The 21,625-nt window shown below is 30.7% G+C and overlaps 2 long non-coding RNA genes across 4 annotated transcripts; both read right to left on the bottom strand.

Annotated features, from left to right (window-relative positions):
- Window positions 1-472: 472 nt before the first annotated feature.
- Window positions 473-2,784, bottom strand: LOC111902728 (uncharacterized). Its single transcript, XR_006186012.1, has 2 exons — window positions 1,515-2,784; window positions 473-1,439 (listed from the first exon to the last, which is right to left on the bottom strand). It is a non-coding gene; the product is annotated as an uncharacterized LOC111902728 (long non-coding RNA).
- Window positions 2,785-19,398: 16,614 nt separating this feature from the next.
- On the bottom strand, window positions 19,399-20,903 carry LOC111902727 (uncharacterized). 3 transcript variants are annotated; one of them, XR_006186281.2, is made up of 5 exons: window positions 20,297-20,903; window positions 20,163-20,220; window positions 20,041-20,071; window positions 19,817-19,955; window positions 19,399-19,662 (listed from the first exon to the last, which is right to left on the bottom strand). It is a non-coding gene; the product is annotated as an uncharacterized LOC111902727 (long non-coding RNA). The 3 variants fall into 3 exon arrangements; XR_002853934.3 differs by lacking the exon at window positions 19,399-19,662 and having other exon boundaries at window positions 19,669-19,955; window positions 20,297-20,495; window positions 20,619-20,903; XR_002853932.3 differs by lacking the exon at window positions 19,399-19,662 and having other exon boundaries at window positions 19,669-19,955; window positions 20,297-20,898.
- Between the last annotated feature and the right edge of the window lie 722 nt (window positions 20,904-21,625).

The following is a 21,625-nucleotide window of genomic DNA, read 5'->3' on the forward strand; positions in this document are numbered from 1 at the left end:
ATTAAATGGATAATTCCCTTTAGACGAATAGCTTTGTTTAACAAACATGTAAAATTACAAAAATACGTAGTATATTAGTCAATGATTTTTTTAGGGTATATGGTTTCGTGTTTCGCATTTATGGTTTAGTGCTTAGGAGTTGGAGTTTAAATTTAGCATTTAGTAAAAAATGAGTCATATCCATTCCAATATAAATTAAGCTTTGTAACAAAATAAATATCCAATCCAATATAAATAACTTATGTTGATTCGAAGAAAAAAAGATCAAAAAAAAAAAAAAATCTTTATGCATAGTAGATTGAAATTTTCCATAAAAGATGGAAATACTACAAATAACAATCGTAAAACCTAATGTGTTTCTCTTTTTAATAATATCCTGTTATTAATTAATAACTTTTATTAATTTGAACTTTAAAAAACAAATATTAATGGAAATTCAAATTTTATGACAAAAAGAGGCAAATACAAACACTAAATCAACACAAAATTAGTTTATTAACATCAAAACATAAAACTAAATTAAATTTCAACAGGAAGATGGATGAAATACGAAATATATTAATTGCATAAATAGAAAACCATCACCAATGTAGCAATGAAAAATGTTAGAAATATACACAACATCAATCAAAAATAACAACAGCAACACCAAGACAATGAGAACAGACAACAATCCTTTGAACCTGGAAAAAACCTTCGGGTTACTATTAAAAACACGCTTATATAGATTTAAAAAAACGCCAAACACCACCCCAAAATAACTAAGGCATTAAATTATTTGATTCAATTGGAAATGTGAAAAAGATAAAGGCATCTCCAACACAAAAGTGTGATGAAATCCAACAGCATCCCCAACAATTGTAATTCTTTTTTAGAGTAATTTATAATTTTAATTGATTGATTTTTTAAATATTTAGTACCAAAAAGTTCTGTTGTGAAATTTGGTCCTTTTTTGGGTTCATGATTATTTTGGTCTCAGTGTTGTCTATGTCAATAGCCTTGCTTTCAATTTTTTAATAATGAACATTTTTGCTTTGAAAAGTTGAAACAAAATATACACGGTAACAAAATTATAATTTCTCTTATCCTTTAACTTTGATATAAATTTAAAAAAAAAAATTGTCCAATTTTACAAATATAAAACTTAATTAAAGTATAAGAGAATATTACCAATATTGGTCCCTATCGAACCATTCTTTTTCAGTTTTTATCCAAGGTTATAATAGTCAAGATTTAAATTAACAGTTATGTAAATTTTAGTCATAACTATTTTTAAATATAAAAAAATATTTAATTTTGCAAGTCAAACAAATTCCTAAAAGTAGCTAAAAGAAAAAATCTAGTCAAAATAACTCACCTCAGCTTCCTCCCTCTGTCTCGATCTTTAAACAAAACATGTTCTTACCTAAATTGAGGTCCATATATGCCCTCCAAAGTACCTTCAAGGAGGACTTTTTGGTCTTAAATGGATCACAATACAAAAAATATATATGAATAATGTGCACTGAATGTACCAAAACACGTCATCAAATCTTCAAATAACCTAAAGTCACAACTTTTGGAAGAACCAAAAACAAAAAATAAGGTTATATCTCCAAAAAGAAGAAAAAGGAAGAATTTTTACCACCTAGCTCGTAGCAAAAAAGCTATACAAACTTTAACTGTAAATGTAAACACCACAAGCCATCCAACTGCAAATTGTCAAATACCATAAACACAAGGGAAATTAGGAAATACAACTTACCTGTTGAAGCTTGGATTTCTTGAAACCTCCATTAAACCTGCAACCAACCACACCAACACAAAAATCAATGAAATGTTAAATCAACAACCATTTTAGGAACTGTAATGGTGGTTTTTAGATAAATATGGAATGAGAGGTTGAGAGACAATGGAAAAGAGTCAAAGGTCATCATGTATTACAAATTTATATATTCAGGGGCGAGATATTTTTTAATCTGATTTTTTGAAGTCCGAGAGTGAGGAAGCTATAACCTGATGGTGAGAGGAAGGCGTCCTAAAACCGAGATTTAAGAATCAAGAGTATAGTTTAGGGTTAAATAAACAGAAACCACAAAACACAAAATACAAACTCGTTTTTAGGGATTTTCGAGGTTTTCCTTTAGATGCGGCGATGGTGTGTGTGTTTTCTTCTTCGTAAATCTGGTGACGGTTTGTGGTGGTTGATGGCGGTGAGGGAAACACTTTCAAGTCCAAGAGCACCGATCGAGTGACTGAGAAGAGAAAAGTGAGTGCGAAGTGAAGGATGTTTTGAGTCCAGATCCACCGATGGGGTTTGGGGGTGACAGTGTATTTCTGTTGAGATTAGAGATTCAGGTACATTGTTTATTTATCGCCTTCGTCAACAAATAAACAAAAAAATTGTGGTGGTGTGATGGTCTTCGAGGAGAAAGACAGAGAGGCATGAAGAGGTGTGATGCGGTGGTTTGATCGGATGTGAGGTCCGAGTGGTGCGCTAATGTGAGGTGAATTTTACGGTGGTGGGGAGTAGTCCGGTGAGTGGCTGTGCCGATGCACCAGGAGCAGGGGGAAAGAATGGAGAAATCGGGGATGCCAGTTGAATCTGCAATTTTAGATGAGCTATATAATGCCCTATCTAACCGATATTGATGGTTTTGACCAATTCACTTGGCTGAAATTAAGGAACCGATGGTTTAAGTTTGACTAATTCTCTCGTTTGACAGGATAAGAAAGGTCGGGGGAGTTTGTTAGACCGGATAGGGGATGTGGACTAAGTCAATAGCCATCTTTTAAATTTTATGTTGACCGTATACCATAAAGTTATTGTACATATTGTATAAGAGGTTGTACTTTTTAAAATTCAGCAAAACATGGTAAATGATTTTTAAGGTACTAGCCGTTTACCCACGCTAAGTGACCGGTGTGAATAATTTCTTTCAGAAATTAGTTTTTTAAAGGCGATTAGTTTTTTTGCGCAAATGAGAGCGAGATGCGGTGGTGAGGGCTAGAGTTTCGTTTGTCGGTTGTGATATAATGATAGAATGTGAGAAGCAAATAAGAGAGGGAGGAACAAAGGAAAAAAAGACGGACACTAATATTCCGGGGGAGGGGGGGTCAAGAACCAAAAATTAGTTTTTTTTTTCGCAGCTTGTCTCCTTTAGGTTCGAGTATTCGATTTTTTGGTAATTCGGTTCATGTGCAATTAATGTACATATTGCAGTGTTGAAATGATGAAAGACTAATTTCATATGTGGTCTCAATTTCGTATGTGATCCATATGTAGTGTATGTGAGGGAGGATAGGGTGCAATTAAGTTTTATACATATTGCGGTATTATTTGTACGACTTAGTTTTAAGTAAAAGGGAACCGTTTATGAAAATTTTAAAAACTTGTTTTCAACCTAGGAATTTGAAAAAATATATGTAAAAAACTTAAAAGGTTTGAAAAGTTATAAAAACGTAAGCAATAAAGTTTAAAAAACATAAATAGTAAAAAACATAAGTCGACAATATTAGTGCTATTTAGAATATTAAAATATGAACCGACAAAATGAATAAATGAACATATAAAACCTTTATCCAAAATAACCATGTGGTATTCATTTAAATGTACAATTTTATTTAACTTTAACATGTAAAATCTATTTTACAAATTTAAAGTTTTTTAGTGGCTAAAATTGTATTACGTATTTATGCATCACATATCTTTTGTTTCTTTTACTTTTAAAACATTATAATAAATAGTTAAAACTTAAAAGAGACTATCATCATAACGTCATTAAGATGTCTACTTTACTAACATGATATAGGATTAGACTCTATATATAAACAGAAAAAAAATTATTTGTTTTTAATATATTAATTGTTTTTGCGTTTTTTTATGTGTTTGGTTTGCTTTTAAATTGATTTAAGAAAATGATATAAGATCAATTATTGAATGTTTGGTTCATTTTGGAAGGATTTTGCGCACTGTTTTAAGAAAGTTCTTGAAGCTCTATTTCTTCACTCATTCAAACATAACAATACTTTCAAGGTTGAAAACTTATTTGCCCGAGTCCATGTAATTAAATAGATGAATGCAGAATTTCGAATCCTGATTTGGCGATTATTATTTAATCATAACTATCAAATTACTATTAATTAAACAATTTCTTCACTCATTCAAACATAACAATACTTTCAAGGTTGAAAACTTATTTGCCCGAGTCCATGTAATTAAATAGATGAATGCAGAATTTCGAATCCTGATTTGGCGATTATTATTTAATCATAACTATCAAATTACTATTAATTAAACAATTTCTTCACTCATTCAAACATAACAATACTTTCAAGGTTGAAAACTTATTTGCCCGAGTCCATGTAATTAAATAGATGAATGCAGAATTTCGAATCCTAATTTGGCGATTATTATTTAATCATAACTATCAAATTACTATTAATTAAACAATTTCTTCACTCATTCAAACATAACAATACTTTCAAGGTTGAAAACTTATTTGCCCGAGTCCATGTAATTAAATAGATGAATGCAGAATTTCGAATCCTAATTTGGCGATTATTATTTAATCATAACTATCAAATTACTATTAATTAAACAATTTCTTCACTCATTCAAACATAACAATACTTTCAAGGTTGAAAACTTATTTGCCCGAGTCCATGTAATTAAATAGATGAATGCAGAATTTCGAATCCTAATTTGGCGATTATTATTTAATCATAACTATCAAATTACTATTAATTAAACAATTTCTTCACTCATTCAAACATAACAATACTTTCAAGGTTGAAAACTTATTTGCCCGAGTCCATGTAATTAAATAGATGAATGCAGAATTTCGAATCCTGATTTGGCGATTATTATTTAATCATAACTATCAAATTACTATTAATTAAACAATACGTAATAATATCATTCTAGTAGGTTAGTACATATTTCTCATGTTTGTATATTGTAGGAACCCAAACGTAGCGGTTCCAAATTCCTAGCAAAACAGGTATCTGATCCCAAAACCGGTCCCATTGAACTATGCAACGGGTAATGATTTTTGAAATGCTCGAAAACGGTCGCAAGAAGTATACAAAATAGATGATTAAGTTTGAGGTTCTTTCAGAAATTGAAACTTTTTCCTACTTCAATCCTCCTAAGTAACATTGAGTCTACATTAACTATAAAAATTTAGCATCCCCATAAAAAAAATCCATGAATTAGGGGATATGAGTCTATTAATATTTAAAAGTATATCCGACTTTTTATCAATGCCAATTAATATCCTTGTTTCACATATAAGGAGGAGATTCTTCAACTATTTCAACAAAAGGGGCATAAAGGTCTATCATTATTTAAAAGTATATCTATCAATAGAAAACCAAATACTTTCCTATGACTACCACTATCCACACCTGGCCAAGAAACAATCACCATCGGTGCCAGATACCAAAATTTTACAGAACATCCATCAACTTTCTATATATCAAAAGAACATAAAGGAGTGGGGATACAAACCTATCACATCAAGATACTAAAAGATAGTTTCGAGTAGTTAGAGATGGGCATTCTTAACGCTTACTTACATTTCACGGTGATACTAAAAAATATCACATGAGATAAATACTATTGCTACAGTAACGAAAAACATTTGCTGGTAAGTGAGTCCATTATGTGTTGTGCTTGAATGTCACCAATTCCAGCCTCTAAAGGTATGCAAAACTTACCTATGTGAATTAACTTATTACAAAATTATCACAAATAATATGAAGATTAGAAAAGCTTATCATGTAATCTTTGTGATTAATAGGAAGGAACCAAAATTCCAATGGAAAGTAATAAAAGTATATCGTTATTATTATTATTATTATTATTATTATTATATATATATATATATATATATATATATATATATATATATATATGGGAAAACTGAATATACCCTTAAGAGTATATAAGCTTAGGTACCCAAATTCACTATAGCACGTCGTTTTGTATCATATAATGCATTCTAATTGTCTAATGTTCTTATAATTTAACTTTTAACTTGATTTATTTTCATGATTTTTATAAATTACACATTTATATTTCTTTTACATAATTTTCATTTTCAACTATAATATATATAGTCTACTAGGTGGTCGGCAAAAAAATATGATGTAAGAGGAAAATAATAGTTATATTTCGAAAATCTTGAAAGTAAATCAAGTTAGGGATGAAGTTTAAGAACATTATAATGAATATATCAAACAAAACAACGTATTATTATGTGTTTGGGTACGTAAGCTTATATACCCTTAAGGGTATATTCACTTTTCCCTATATATATATATATATATATATATATATATATATATATATATATATATATATATATATATATATATATAGGGTAAAGTGAATATACCTAACAACCTTATATAAGCTTAGGTACCTAACCACATTATACTACATTGTTTTGCATTATATTTCCATTGCAATCGTTTAAGGTTCTTAAACTTCAACCCATAACTTGATTTACTTCCAAGATTTTCAAACATTCACCATTATATTCCTCCTACACCATTTGATTTGTAACAGTAGTATATGAAGCCCACCAGGGAGTCTCCGATAGAAAGACGTCATTTTAAGGAAGATAATGGTGAAAGTCCAAAGATTTTGGAAACAATCAAGTTATGAGGTTGAATTTTAAGAACTTTGGGTGATTACAATGCAAATATGATACAAAATTACGTAGTATGATGTGGTTAGGTACCTAAGCTTATATAAGGTTGTTAGGTATATTCACTTTACCCGTATATATATATATATATATATATATATATATATATATATATATAGATTTTGGATAATCCAAGTAACTGAAAAGTTTCTAAATATGATTGCATGGATATGCCTAATTATAGATTCTGTTTTCTATAAGATGCAAATTGGCTTGTTATAATCATCAGGGTGAAGCTTCTTCACCAAATTGCTCAGCCAATCCAAACACGCATCTTCTGAAAACACATAAGATCTGTGAAATGATTAGCCACATACTCTCACTTTTTGATAGCTTAGCCATTTGTGGAATTGGACGAAGAGGCAAGTCTCACAAAACAGCAATGAAGTTTAAAGCTCTCACCAATAATAGTGACCTACTTTTAAGGGTAAAGAACCAAGAAGTAACCAGAAGTGAGATTTATTTCTCAACCAGCCTAATATGGCCAATCAAGGGCATTCCTTGACATGAATTATCTTAACTGCAATGAAACGACACTACCTCGCCTTCGTAGTAGATGTCCTGTGCACATCTTGAATCTTGTTCATGTTGATTTTAAAGTCAAATACCTGCAACCATTATGCAATTTATTGATCACATAGTAGGTATCAATTTCAACCAAGAACGTTTTTTTATTTAAAAATCAGAACAAAACAAAGAAACACCCAGCTTATTGTAAATTCATTAATTTTAACAAAGAATCCCACCTAGGGTAATGCTACAATTTGCATACATACTTAATGAGATACAAAAGAAACAGACCCTAAAAATTTCTATTGTAAATTTGGTTTTTATATAAGCTTCTTGTGTAGTTGATGGTAACTGCTTTAAGTAATGTAACTATTTAGCCCTTGAGAGTATAGCCAATTTTTGCAATTTGGTCCCAAAATTACTCAACTATCTTGAACCACAAAACAAAAACATTACAAAAGCCCCATATAAGGACTATTTTTGGAAGAAAAAAAGATTTAGAAGTAAATAAAGATAAGCATTTGAGATAAATTCAAATATTATCTGATCTACCATCCAACATAGAACAACATAATACATAAAAACTGCAGCCAACACATACACAAGTCTAAATATATTATACGATTTAATAAAAAAAAAGGTATATTTTTTTTTCAAATACAACAATTTATTAGTCATAATAAGCTCACAAAATATGAAGCTTACACACATTGAGATTCCCCAAAAATGACACATTCATTTTCTTCGACTGCTCCAAAGCTTTGATGGTTAATTGTTTGTTATCACCGAATTCTTAAGGCTTGTCCTTCTCAAACCAAATGCAATTAATAGAAATCAAAGTTGAAATAACATCACCAATTAGAGCCCAAATATCAAATCAAAAAAAGAGAAGATGAACTGATCCAATTTCATGGAATTGAACACACCCACAAAAAATTACCCACATACCTAGGATTTATTCTCATTTTCTTGTTTTTATATTGCCTCTTTGATATTAATTAAAACCAAAAAGGGAATATTTTCCAAAGTTTGATGGAGTAATAGGTATAAATCCCAAAAACAGTTATGATTGAAAAAATAGAAAAAGAAACAAACCTTGTTAGGTTTTTAATCCTTCACGGTTTAGGAGATATGAGATCCACCCATGTTTGCATCTTAAGAAAGAGAAAAGGAAAAGGAAACAGGGAGTAAAGAGGAGATAGTTTAGGTTGTCGCAACGCCTGTGATTACAAACCATAAAGGGTAACTGTACCTAGTGGTGGTGATGTTGTGTGGTGATGCTGGCAACGAAAAAGGATACAGAACCGTAGATGGTGAAGAGAGGTCAATTGTATGTGATTGGAGAAGGGTGGAGGAGATCATCAAATAGAATTAGAAGCAATAAACGTTATTGCGATAAACTTTTTTGAATTACCTTCAATATATATATATATATATATATATATATATATATACACACACACACACTAGCCGTTTACCCGCGTCAAACGACGGGTTCAAAAATTAGTGGGAGTTAAAAACTTGATCAAGGCAGCCTTAAAACTCTCATGCCCAACCCACTTGGATATATGTTCAATGTTCACTAACAATAACTAAATATATCACACAATCCATTCAATTCAAACTCATCCTCAACACAATACTATAATTGTTTACTTCAAATAGCAACCAATTAAAATAAACAAAAAAATAATAACATTTTTTTTAATTAATTCAACATGATACATAGACACCAAATTATAGATCTACTTGTCTTCTAGTAAAAACTGCCAAAGTTGCCTTTCAATCGTAAAAACTGCCAAAGTTGTCAATCACTCGATTTTGTATGACTTCTTGCAAAAAATAGAGCGAAGACCAATATATTTAGAAACCAGAACCAGAAAAACATAATGTAAACAAACAAAAATTAGTAACCAAATTTCATTTTACATTTCACTTTCAAAGCTTATAATAATAGATATTTCAATAAACGTCCATTAACAAAAATCCACCATTTTAATTTATTTCTGACAATTTTTTAATTTAAAATAGTTATATAAAACATACAATGTTCTAATAAATAAGTCAATGAAACTACATTGTTATTATTAGCATTTAACCCTTCTAAAAATTGTGACACTTTCTACATATTGTAATTGTAAATAAAATTTGGGATAATTTCCAAAAGTAACACTACACCTTTTTAGTTCACACATTTAGCTTTGTTGCAAAAACCTGTCAATTCGTATCCATATTGAGAAAACCGGCATTTTGACCTTAAAAATCAAAACTATCTTTAATAAAGGGACAAACATCCAAGTACACATGACGATTTCAAGCTCACGATTTATAAAAATACATTAGTTGAATTTTTTAGTTTAACACTCGTTCAAAACAAATTAGAATGTATTAGAAAACTATCTATTTTATTTGAGAGATAATTAGTCAAACAAAACTTACAAAAAAAAAACAAAAACAAAAAGCAAGATACTTTGTACAATTCCCACACAATAATTTGTTTCAAGATTTGACCATTTTACCCTTGGGACTGTTCTTTACCTAGTGTGAGTTTTTGCTCTATATAGATATTGCCTTTTTGTGCTGGCTTTAGGGTTTTTTTTCCGGCATTTTCTCTGTACATCCCAAGCCGCCTTGCTTTTCTTCTCATTTTATGACCTTTTTGCCCTTAGCACTGACTGAAAAGTTATATGGGCCTAGTTTTTTTCTTTTTATTCTCCTTTAGAGTCTTGTTGGTGAGACCATTCCCCTCTCAAATTCCTAACCGGTGGCGTTCTTGCTGCCATCTTATCTATGGTCCAAATTTCTTGACCATTTTTTTGTTGGGGCCGGGTCGTTTTCTTGTTTCCTACTGTGTATTTTTCTTGGTGATATTTGGTGTGTTATAGATGCACATATATTAGTCAAATCCATTTGGTTTTCCATTACCACCTGTGAGTATCCGAGTCGTTTGTATTAACCCCAGAATTCACAATAAAAACTGTCAACAGTCTTATAGATGTACAAATATATGTTTATGTTACAATTCCTTACCAAAGTAATTTACCCTTAGAATGAGCATCATCCTCCACCAATTATTTTGGTAAAATACATACTTTTTTGTTTTTAATTGGAAAATTGTAAAGTTGGAAAGTCTAAACTATTTGCAAACATGAAAGTTTAGTAAATCAGTACCTGATCATGTGTAGTAAGAACTTTGTCTATTGGTTGATATAACTAACAAATACATGTATTCGACAACCGTCATTGCAATTTGAAGCAACTCTCCGACTTTCTTATACGATGAAGTCCCAACACGCTCACTGAACTTGATAGTCTATGAAAAATGAAGTTTTGTCAAATATATATTTACAGAAAACAAAAAGAGGGTCATAGGTTGTAGAAATAATAAACTAACTTTATCAATCCCAACACACTCTCGTGGATGCAGACCGAAGGCTTATCATTTTTTTCAACTTCATACATTAATTTGCAAATAAACTTCTTAATAGTAAAATACGGGGCATTATCACATCTACTAAACAATAATATTAGCTATTGCCTCTTATGAATTAAGAACATGTAAGGAAGCTTCTTTTGTGATGTTAAGCATAAGCTTATATTGTGCAATCTCATGCAAAAACACCACAAATCTTCTTCAAAATAAATATTTACAAATCTATAGATAAACATTGATAGATTCAGGTGCACATACCCTAATTTTAGAAAATAAAAAAAAAGGTATTTGATTTTTTTTCTTTTAACCCAAAAAGAACCATACACACACATAAATAATAGGCATTTGAAAATGCAAGAATCACAAACAAAAAAGAGTTTTAATCACATTCATATCCCAAAACAAAAAATAGAGAAAATCCAAGGTTTTACATACCATATGTGTCGTGTGCAACTTACTTTTCGTCTTGAACTCCTAAAAACATATTAATCAAAGAACTAGAATGCCCAAAAAGACGCAAATCATAAGAATTTCAAATCAAATAAGCATAAATCTATAAAAAAAATGTACATAAAAACATTACATGAAGCATAAAAAACCATAAATCGAGATAGAGAGCTACCAATGGAGGTTTGTATATGTTATTTGTTTACCGTAAACATGTGGCTTTAGTGGTGCATGGGTTCGGATGGAGCATGTAAAAGTTGTATCCAACTTTTGTCTACAAATGGAGATATTGGTGGCTGATGGAAATAAAGAAGGTGGTGGTCAGCAACGATGTTGAAAGCAATGATGGTTAGTGAAGTGAGCAGATGTTGTAATGGTGGTGCGGGTGTTGCGTCAGGTATTTGGGGTGATAAATTTTGGTGAAAACGGTAATGGTAGTAGATGGAAGAGATGGTGAGGATGAAGAATTCATAAGCAACCACTTTCTTATCTTCACCTTGGAAATCAGAGAGCTAAAAAAAGTGGTGGGTTTGTAGGTGGCGATGAGGTGGCTAACAGTAAGGAGGTAAGGAAGAAGAGAAATCAAAGTGGCTGAACCTGTAGGGATTTAACAGATCCAATGTTTAAGTCCATTGCAACCTCTTTAATTGCCATTGTTTGATACAATTGTTACACTTCCATCAACATTCTAATGAATAACATAAACAAAAATAGAATGCCCCTTTCGAATTTGATGTAAAAATAGGAAAAAAAAAACAGAAAATCGAACCTTTAATCACAAACATGCCTGGTTAGAGGAGACGATGATATATTTCGTGTCTAGGGTTTTCAGAGAGGGTTGGGTGGTGTTAGAGACGATGGTCTCTAAGGTGTTCAGATGAGTGATGGCTTGGTGGTGGTGGGGTAGAGAGGAGAAGGGAACACTAGTTTATGGTAAGGATTGCAGGAGATACTGGTGGAGGAGGCAAATATGGATACAGAAACCATAAATGGAAAATGAGGGATATAGATTAGGTTTCTTATCAGAGAGTTCAAGTAGAGAAGACATGGAGAAGGGTTCTTCCACAAGAAATGCCTATTAATTGATTGAGATAAGAGATAATATATAGAGTTTACAGATAGACCAATTCAATCTGCGGAAAATGAGGGAATACTGAGTCAATTTTGACCAATATTTCCTTAATTTTCTGTAATATAGGCACAAAGATAGGGGATAAGAGAAGAACGCAACAAAGAATTGTAACCCGATGACTCGCCGAGTCCCCATACACAGAACTTCCCTCAATCCGCGACCTAACTCGCCGAGTCACCCCGAGACTCGTCGAGTTCAACAACTCTAAGCCCACTCGCACACAACTCACCGAGTCATCCCTTGACTCACCGATTCTCGACTCGACCAGAAAATATTGGAACTCTTCGACAAGACTCGCCGAGTCTAAGGCTATCTTCAACCTACTCGCCGAGTTGTTCATACAACTCGCCGAGTTCCAGGCCATCTTCATCCAACTCGCCGAGTTGTTCTTCCAACTCGTCGAGTTTCAGCTCATCTTCAAGCAACTCGTCGAGTACACCCATGTGACTCGCTGAGTACCACCGGTCTGAATCCATTCAGAAGCATTCCAGGGCACGCAATTGCTCCAAAACATAGATCTAGCCTCCTACAACTCATCCATCACGTAAAGTGGCAAACTTTACGTGAATCCAAAGAGATCTATGCATTTTGCACATTAGGGCTAAGGTTTGGGACATGATAGCTTCATCCAACACTCAACATAGGGACTTTCATGCCTTCCAACTCTTCTCCCTTCCAGATCTGAGGTAGCAACCTCAGATCTAACCTCTAAACTCAACACATCCAAATATCTAATCTCTAATACCCCCAAAATGATGCATCAAGGAAATGGCAGCTCAAAGACGAGATATTACCTCAAAAGAACGCCCCAACTGCAATGAAACTTGAATCCAAGCAAAACCCCTTGCTCCAAGCCTCTCCTTCTCTAAGATCTCTTCAATAACCACCTCTCCAAGCTCTAATTTGCTCAACAACGGTGCTTCTCCACGATTTTAGGGTTTCTGGGACTCAAGGGGGTGATAAAGAGGCTGGGAGGAAATCATAATGTTCTTTATATAGGGCTCAACCCCGAGAATTAGGGTTTTCTCCACTCAGCGCCTACTCGCCGAGTCCACCTCATTGACTCGCCGAGTCGGCTACTTAACACGCGACCAAATCGCGACTCTACTCGCCGAGTCACTCTTTGCCAATTTACTCTTTTAGCCCTTCCACTCTACTCTTGATATTTCGGGGTGTTACAATGGCGTTGCTATTTTGGGGGTAACTCACTAAGCCTTTGAGCTTACATTTATCGATATTTGTTTCAGGTGCTTCTGATGATCGCAGGAAGGCGAAGGTGTGATCGTACCGCTCCTCATATTTTATGATTTTATGATATGATTCTGGGATACTCTAACAATATACTATTTTGAAAACAAGTTTTGTAATAATCATGTGTTTTGAAATGTTTTAAAAAAAAGGTTTTAATTTTGCATGATTTTTATAGGTGTTACAACTTGATGCAAACATTACAAAAAAAAAACATAATAAACATGGATTAACAACTTAATAGTAGAAAAAAACTATGTTTAACAAAAGTAAACAACAAATGAGAGATTAGAACTTTAAATTCACAACTTAACAGAAAAAAAAATAAACAAATATCAACATACCTGATGCAAATATGGTGTTGTTTCACTAAAGATCAGAGAGAAAAAGACGGAGTTGAGTTAGCGGTGCTACACCAGAGTGGCAAGGCAGTAGTTGTGGTGGCAGTTGACATCGATCTTAGATCTAGTCCATCAATTTTGTCAAAAGTGGTAGATCTGAAGGCGTAAATCATAGATCCATAAGCGAAAATCATAGATCTGTTGTCGGAAATCATAGATCTAACGTCGGAGATCATAGATCTGGACTGAACCGCTTCAAATCCGATGTAAAGAAAGGATTTTGGAGGTTGAAGACATACATTTATGGTTGGTAGAGGTGGTGGTGGACCAGATCTGAACAGATCGGGTGGTCTTTCATGGAGATCGAGAGAAAAAAGATGGAGGCGAGATGAATATTTGTTATCAGAGCTCACAGATGTGAACATCAATGGTGGCGAAAATCAGTGGTGGAGTAGATCTGATGCGGTGGTGGAGTAGATCTAGACTTGAAATGCGTCAAACACACCAGATCGGATGTAGATCTGGTGGTGTTTCACCAAAAAAACGAGGAGAAAAAGATGATGCTGGAATATGATCGTGACGATGACCGGAACCAACGTCGGTCAACGGCGGTGGCGATGGTAGGTGGCGGCGCCGGTAGGCAGTGGTGATGGTGGTAGTTGATAATGATAGATGCAGGGTTTGTCTTTGAGATTTTGAAGGTGAGTGAGAGTGTTTGGATGTAAGAAAATAACCCAGATCTTATTTTGTAGTTTAAGTTTAGAGGTTCTTAGGCTTTTTAACCTTTAGGAGTTCTCATTTTAACTTTTACCCCTATATATATATATATATATATATATATATATATATATATATATATATATATATATATATATCTTATACTATATATAAAACATATTTGTCATATCTTGAATTTTAAGAGGTACAAGAAACAAAACTCTTTGTACAAATCAATTATGCATAACAAAACCATTAATACTTGCCAAAACATTAAATACTTGAATTAAGAAAAGTTATTAAAAAAAATTAATTTGGAGCAAAATAACAATTTAAAAATATTAAATCCATCAATATAAGTTAATTTACATTTCTTAAACTAGATGCCGATAATAATTAATTTACATAAAATGTATAAACATACAATATAAATATGAGTTCTAAACATAAATATTTTAATTAAAAGTGGTAATTTTTCTTATTACATAATAATTAATAACAAAATATAATAATCATTTTTCCGTAAAAAACTATTCACCCAAAAAACTATTTATCGTCGCTGCTTATATATATATATATATATATATATATATATATATATATATATATATATATATATATATATATATATATATATATATGGGGTTAGGTTCATTTGAGACCATCTATATTTTGTGAGACCGTGAGACGCATTTTTTTATTATTTTTATTATTTTAAGATTTTATTTAGTTAATTCAAGTTCCGAAAGTAATATTTAAAAAAAGAGTTTTTTTGATTTTTCCATTTATTTTGCATTTTAAAATTATTTTTATAATATGTACAGTGTAATATTCTATTTAGAATATTTCACGTATTTTTCAAAAAAAAATAGATTTTTTTGTTTTTTTTTTATTTTTTTAGTTAATTCAAGTTCCTAAAATAATTTTTAGATTTTTCCATTTATTCTGCATTTTAAAATTATTTTTTAGAATATGTCAGTGTAATATTCTATTTAGAATATTTCACGTATTTTTCAAAAAAAAAAAACGGAATTTTTTTTTATTTTTTTTAGTTAATTCAAGTTCCGAAAATAATATTTAAAAAAAGAATTTTTGGATTTTTCCATTTATTTTGCATTTTAAAATTATTTTTAGATTTGGTTTCACGGTCTTACAAAATTAGAATGGTCTCAAATGAACCTGAACCTATATATATATATATATATATATATATATATATATATATATATATATATATATATATATATATATATGGAAAAATGAATATACCTTAAGGGTATATAAGATTAGATACACTAATTAAAAATACATAGTTTTGATTATTTGTTTATTTTTTGAAAAAGAAAAAAAAAACAATTCATCTTTTGTTTACAATCGGCATTCCAAAGATTCATTCAGAAAACAGAACATCTGTGGACAAGATTCTTTAACAAAAATGGGTGATGTTTTTCAATGGAAGAGAAAAAAGGATAAAATCTTGAGGGAAGACTTTGAATGTAAAGTGAACGCATTTTCATCTTTTTAACAGACGAAATAGAATTTTGACAAATCACTCCACTTTATTGAGATAAACATATGAAAAGAAATTGCGAACAAGAAAAAGTGAAAAATATATTTGATAATTGGTAGGAAGTGTAATCATAAGGACGTATTAAAAAGAAGGATTTTTTTAATATTTGAGAAATTGAGTTTCGGCAGCGAATAAGGACGTATTAAAAAGAAGGATTTTTTTAGAAAAGTAAACAAAAGAACAAAACTATAGTTATACGCATAAAGGTATATTCATTTTTTATATATCTTTACTGTCTTATAAAAATTTATTATCTTATAAAAGAAATCTTATTATTTTTAAAAATAAATTGAATATAATAATATTATTTTTTTAAGACGTTCAAATAATTAAGCTAATAGTACAAGTAGTCATGAATAAAATAATATTAAATTTTAACCTGTGTTTTAAATCCTTATATTTCTCAACAAATCCTATCTTCTTCCCTGAATTTCGGATAATTCAAAATTTAAAACAATCAGAAAATACATGTTGATTCAAATATCCCTTATGCAGATGGCTCTTTCTTAACCGGTTTTTATTTTAATCCTTACTTGTAATTGATTTCATCATTTTTATCTTTTTGTATTTTTATCTTATAAATATATTGGGTGAAGGCTTTTATTATTATATCAGGTTTGTTCCTAAAAATGTTTTTACTATGTTTCTTTAATGTGTTGGCTTTGCAGGTTCAAAGAACTCAACCAAAAGGGTCAGTTAGAGCATTGTATTATCATTAGTTTGTATATTTTGACATCTTACTTTTGCAATAAAGAACGGTTAAACACAAGATTTGACATGATTAAGATAGTTTGTATATTTTTCATCTTGTTTAGTCTAAAAATGAAACATTTTCATCATTGGTCCTTATAATATCAAGTTTCATCACATGGACTTCCTGATTACGGTGATTATTATCTTTATTATAAGGTTCTATATAGATTTTGTTCAATATTTTAAGGTTTCGAGAACCTAAATCAATATGAATCCTTGAATTACATACCATCGTTGAAAATGTTTTAATTCGTGACCAAACTTGGTTTAAAATCACAATGAACAAGTTGACACCTGAGTATTTTGGCCTTCTCAAAGACCTATTTATCGACTTTTGAATCACAACACCTGATATTCTAAATGTTTATTTTTATAAACTATTATTTATATATTTTAGCATTTTACTTAGTAGGACATTAAATTAATAAAGGAATTAAGGAAAACGAAAAAAAAAAAGAACGATAAACAGTACAAGTGGTTTGGGTATGTATAAATGGAAGTAATAACTATTTAGGGGGTGTTTGGCAAAAAAGCTTATTGCTTAATAGTTTATTAGCTTATAAGTTAATAAGTAAGTGTAGGATAACTTATAAAAAAATGACGTATTAGAGGTTCCCCACCGGATAAGTTATTTTAATCCAAACACTTTTTTAACTTATAGTGATGTGGAACCTAATAAGTTGTTTTAAAAAAGCTTAGCCAAACACACCCTTAACATGGTATGATAATGCTCTTGAAAAATAGATGTCATTTAATATTCGTTTCTCGAAAGTGAACGCAAAATAGTTTTAACTCTAAAGAGATCAAATTATTCGCCGCCCGCCGCTTTGCGCGGGTAGACAGCTAGTATGTGTGTATATATATATATATATATATATATATATATATATATATATATATATATATATATATATATATATATATATATACCCGCGCGATGCGACGGCGTGACATTGTTCCTTACGGTTAATAGTTCCCATGCGACAATTAGTTTCTTTTGGCGGGCATGTTGTGTGAGTTGTGTGTCAGATAATCATTCTCGACGATTGGTTTCCTTTCGGCGAGCATTAAATAGATTACGTACGGTGAATAGTTTCTTTTCGGTAGGAAGCTATTATTTTTGTTGTTATTTATCAAATAGATAAACAGTACATTGATATTAGCTATTAATGACAAAAATATTTTGTTGGTTTTTAATAAAAATATAATAATTTTGCCTTTACTTTGGCAAGTTTCAAAAATCAACCACACCTTCAATTATGATTGTTTTTGTTGAAATATTTATCTTAGGCAATTTTAAAAAACTTGGTATTTTTGTTTACTATTTTTTTTTACTTTTAAAATCGTTTTGCCGTTATTTTAGGGTTCAAAAATTCAATTTTACGACATACATAATTAATGTATTTCATGTACGTGTGTTTTTTACAAATACATTGTATATTCATTTGCATATAAAAGACTATTTCAAGTTTCAACCATGCTTCTACTATCTACTTTCTTTCTGTTTCTTAGACATAGCTCTAGACTACCCACTTATTATCATGTATAATCAACATATATAGAGAATTGTCCCTTTTGTAATACATAACATAAGATAATGTCTTTTAAGGATGATACAGTTCTACTTTAAATCGTTAATACGTGTCAAATATTATGACATAACTATAATAATCCACATATTTAATAACTACAATATATATTCATAAATTAGGTATTTGCTTTTTTATTTTAGCTTTTAGATTTAATTCAATCTTTATAAGAGGATAGCATTCTAAAATTTCTCTTTTTGGTATTTACCTTAAGAAAAATATATTATTTCTAAAAAAAGGAGAAGGAAGTACTTTAATATCAGTTAGGCATACTAATATATTTATATACAACGTTGATATGAATACAAAAATTTCACATTAGTCTTATAACTATTAATATATAAGTTTAATTATTTATAAACATTGATATGAATAGCCATTCTTTATGATATATAAAATTCTACATTTGGTTCTGGATGTTGTGTATGAGAAATAAATTGGAATCGATTAACTTAATTGCCTACAAATAAGATGCAATGATTACAAAAAGATACCAAAACTGATATCAATTTAACTACAAAAAACAAAGTACGTCTCAAAGAATCAACCCAAACTGATATTAAGCTCTGACCACTTTCAGTGAAGATTTGCATGGCCCTATAGAAACCGATTCTTTAGTATGAATAGAAAATTAACATATAATAGTCTCACTTATCAACTTGTACCTCCCTTCCATTTTCCAAAATACATAAGCAATTCAACTTGTAGTTGCAATCAAAACATATCCATAAATTCTTCCCATGAAACCACTTAATGAAACAGTTGAAGGGTCTCATAGGCATATGAACAACCATTTCGAGTGCAATACTTTTAGGATTTGATGAAATAAAAAGTTGATTTCAAGTACTTCATTTACACAATCTTGAAATAGCTTAGAGTTTTGTAGGAGATAATCATCTTAAATGCATCAGAAATATTGCAATACAAATCTATGACCTCATATTAGTTAATAATAAAATCATATACCTTTAGTGGCTACAAGCCAATCATGAACGTCAATCATCTATAATTTGGACTCCAAAATTTTTTTGTTAGTCTGATAATAAGTTTCACATGTTAACCATTCAAATCCATGTATTAAAATCATGTTAGATGAAAACAGAGACATGGTATGGCTAATGGTTGTGGTAAGAACTCACAAATATTCATTTTTTATTTTTGTTTACTCTATATTCTTCTTGATGTCCTTAAATAGATTTTCTTTTAGATATTAAGCTGCACCATGTCCTGCAAAAAAAAGAATACCAATTAGAACTATTGTATATGAATAAAACTTCATCTAAATATATCAAAATCTCACTTCAAATTTACGAAAAACATGAATAACAATAGTAAGATGCTGATAAAGAATATAATCGTCAAATATGAGAAAGAGGCAAACCATCCGCTCCTCAATCCTCTAGTCTTAATGCCTTAAAAATCCAATATGCTATATATTTTTAATCTAAAAGATGAAAAACCACAGCTCAAATGTTCCACCTTAAAAGCCAATATGAACGCAAAACATGGTAGCAGAAGACCTGAACAAAAACGTAGGTTGTCACTGACAAAAAAAAACACATAAAAGATTGTTATTTAGAAAAAAGGAAAATATGGGCAACATACTTTACTTTTAATGGTAGCTTTGTCATGAGCCCTAAATACACAAAAATCAAGAATTATACAAACTAAAAGAAACGAATAACAAAAAAAAAAAATGAGGAGAGAAACTATACAAAATATGTTACCTGGTCAAAAAAAGGTCACCATGAAGGACAATTTCCAAAATGGGATTTTACGTGCTAACTGGTATTCAATAAACAATCAAAATGTGAAAATTAGGTTTACATCACTCAAAAATTAGAAATCAAAGTCACTTTACCTAGGGATATGATGGTGATGTATGTGAGAGCACTCAACATGACATAATGTTAGTCTGAATCGAATAAAAGACCACAAGAAATAACGAAAGCCAGTTGATCTGAATGGTGAGATCTAAATCACAAAACATGAGACAGGTAAGAGACTTACAGATTTGGAATTTAGTTCATCGGTAATTTCAAATCTATTGGTATTCGTTCCTTTCCAATCACCAAATTGATATCAGGTCGTCGACGGGGGTTTGGTCGCATGCGACGAAAGTTGAAGCGTATTAGGGTTAGAAAGTAAATCGGATGTCATAAAATGTTAAGAATAAGGGTTACCTGGTTTTTGGTTTTGACGATCAATTTACATCTTTGTCTCTCATCATTGTTTCATCAACATCGAAGGTCGTCTTCATGTTCTTAGCGACCCCACTCATTTTTTGCTTGGAACGAACACACGTTAATGGATGGAGAGCAGTAGTTTTACAAACACACATTAAGAATTAGGGCTACCTAGAATATGAATTTAAGTGAGGAGTAGTGGATGGCCGGAGGCATAAAAGTTGAGCAGGAGAGCCAAATACATACATGGATAGAGAGGGAAGATGAAAATCATGTTTCAAAAATTTTAGGTTATTCAATTTTAAATCAGCAAAAAAATTCAAAATTCACCGCCCATTTTTAAATTCACATTTAATGGTGTGGATTGATTCAAGAAAAAATCAAAGGCTATGATCTTCTTTCCTTGTTTTGTAAGATAATAGGCTTTATTTGTTGTACCATAGGCTTTACAATTTGTAATTAAGACATTGATTATGTATGAACCCCAATTAATTAGTAAATAGTTACAAGATACTCTTATTAAACATGTTAAAATCCTAATTTTTTGTGTTTTTGGTATGAAAAGAGCATACTTATAATTTTTACTGTCTAATATTTTCATTGTATAAGCTCTCACATTTTAACACAAAATTTTATATAAAATACAGATTTACACAGTCCATTTACAGTTTAATGCAAAAAATTCACAACTTAATAGAAAATGTTTTACAATAATTCATTAATTCAAAGAAGTCAAAAACTCAAACTCTACCACCACATGCTGCCACCAACCACCTGCATCAACATAGTAGCTGTCATTTCTTCCAAATCAAATCTGTAAATAAAATCGTGCATTAACAACTTAAATACTATATTCACATTCTAATTAAGCCTATTAATTCACTTGTTTTGAATTTAATGCAAAACAATTATAAAAACTAGTGGATTCTTACAAATTTATACAACAAAAAAATAGATATATTCATAAGAAAATTAACACAAAAATTTATACATAAATCATTCAT

Source organism: Lactuca sativa, chromosome 8 (assembly GCF_002870075.4).
Source record: "Lactuca sativa cultivar Salinas chromosome 8, Lsat_Salinas_v11, whole genome shotgun sequence".
NCBI classification, from domain to species: Eukaryota; Viridiplantae; Streptophyta; class Magnoliopsida; order Asterales; family Asteraceae; genus Lactuca; species Lactuca sativa.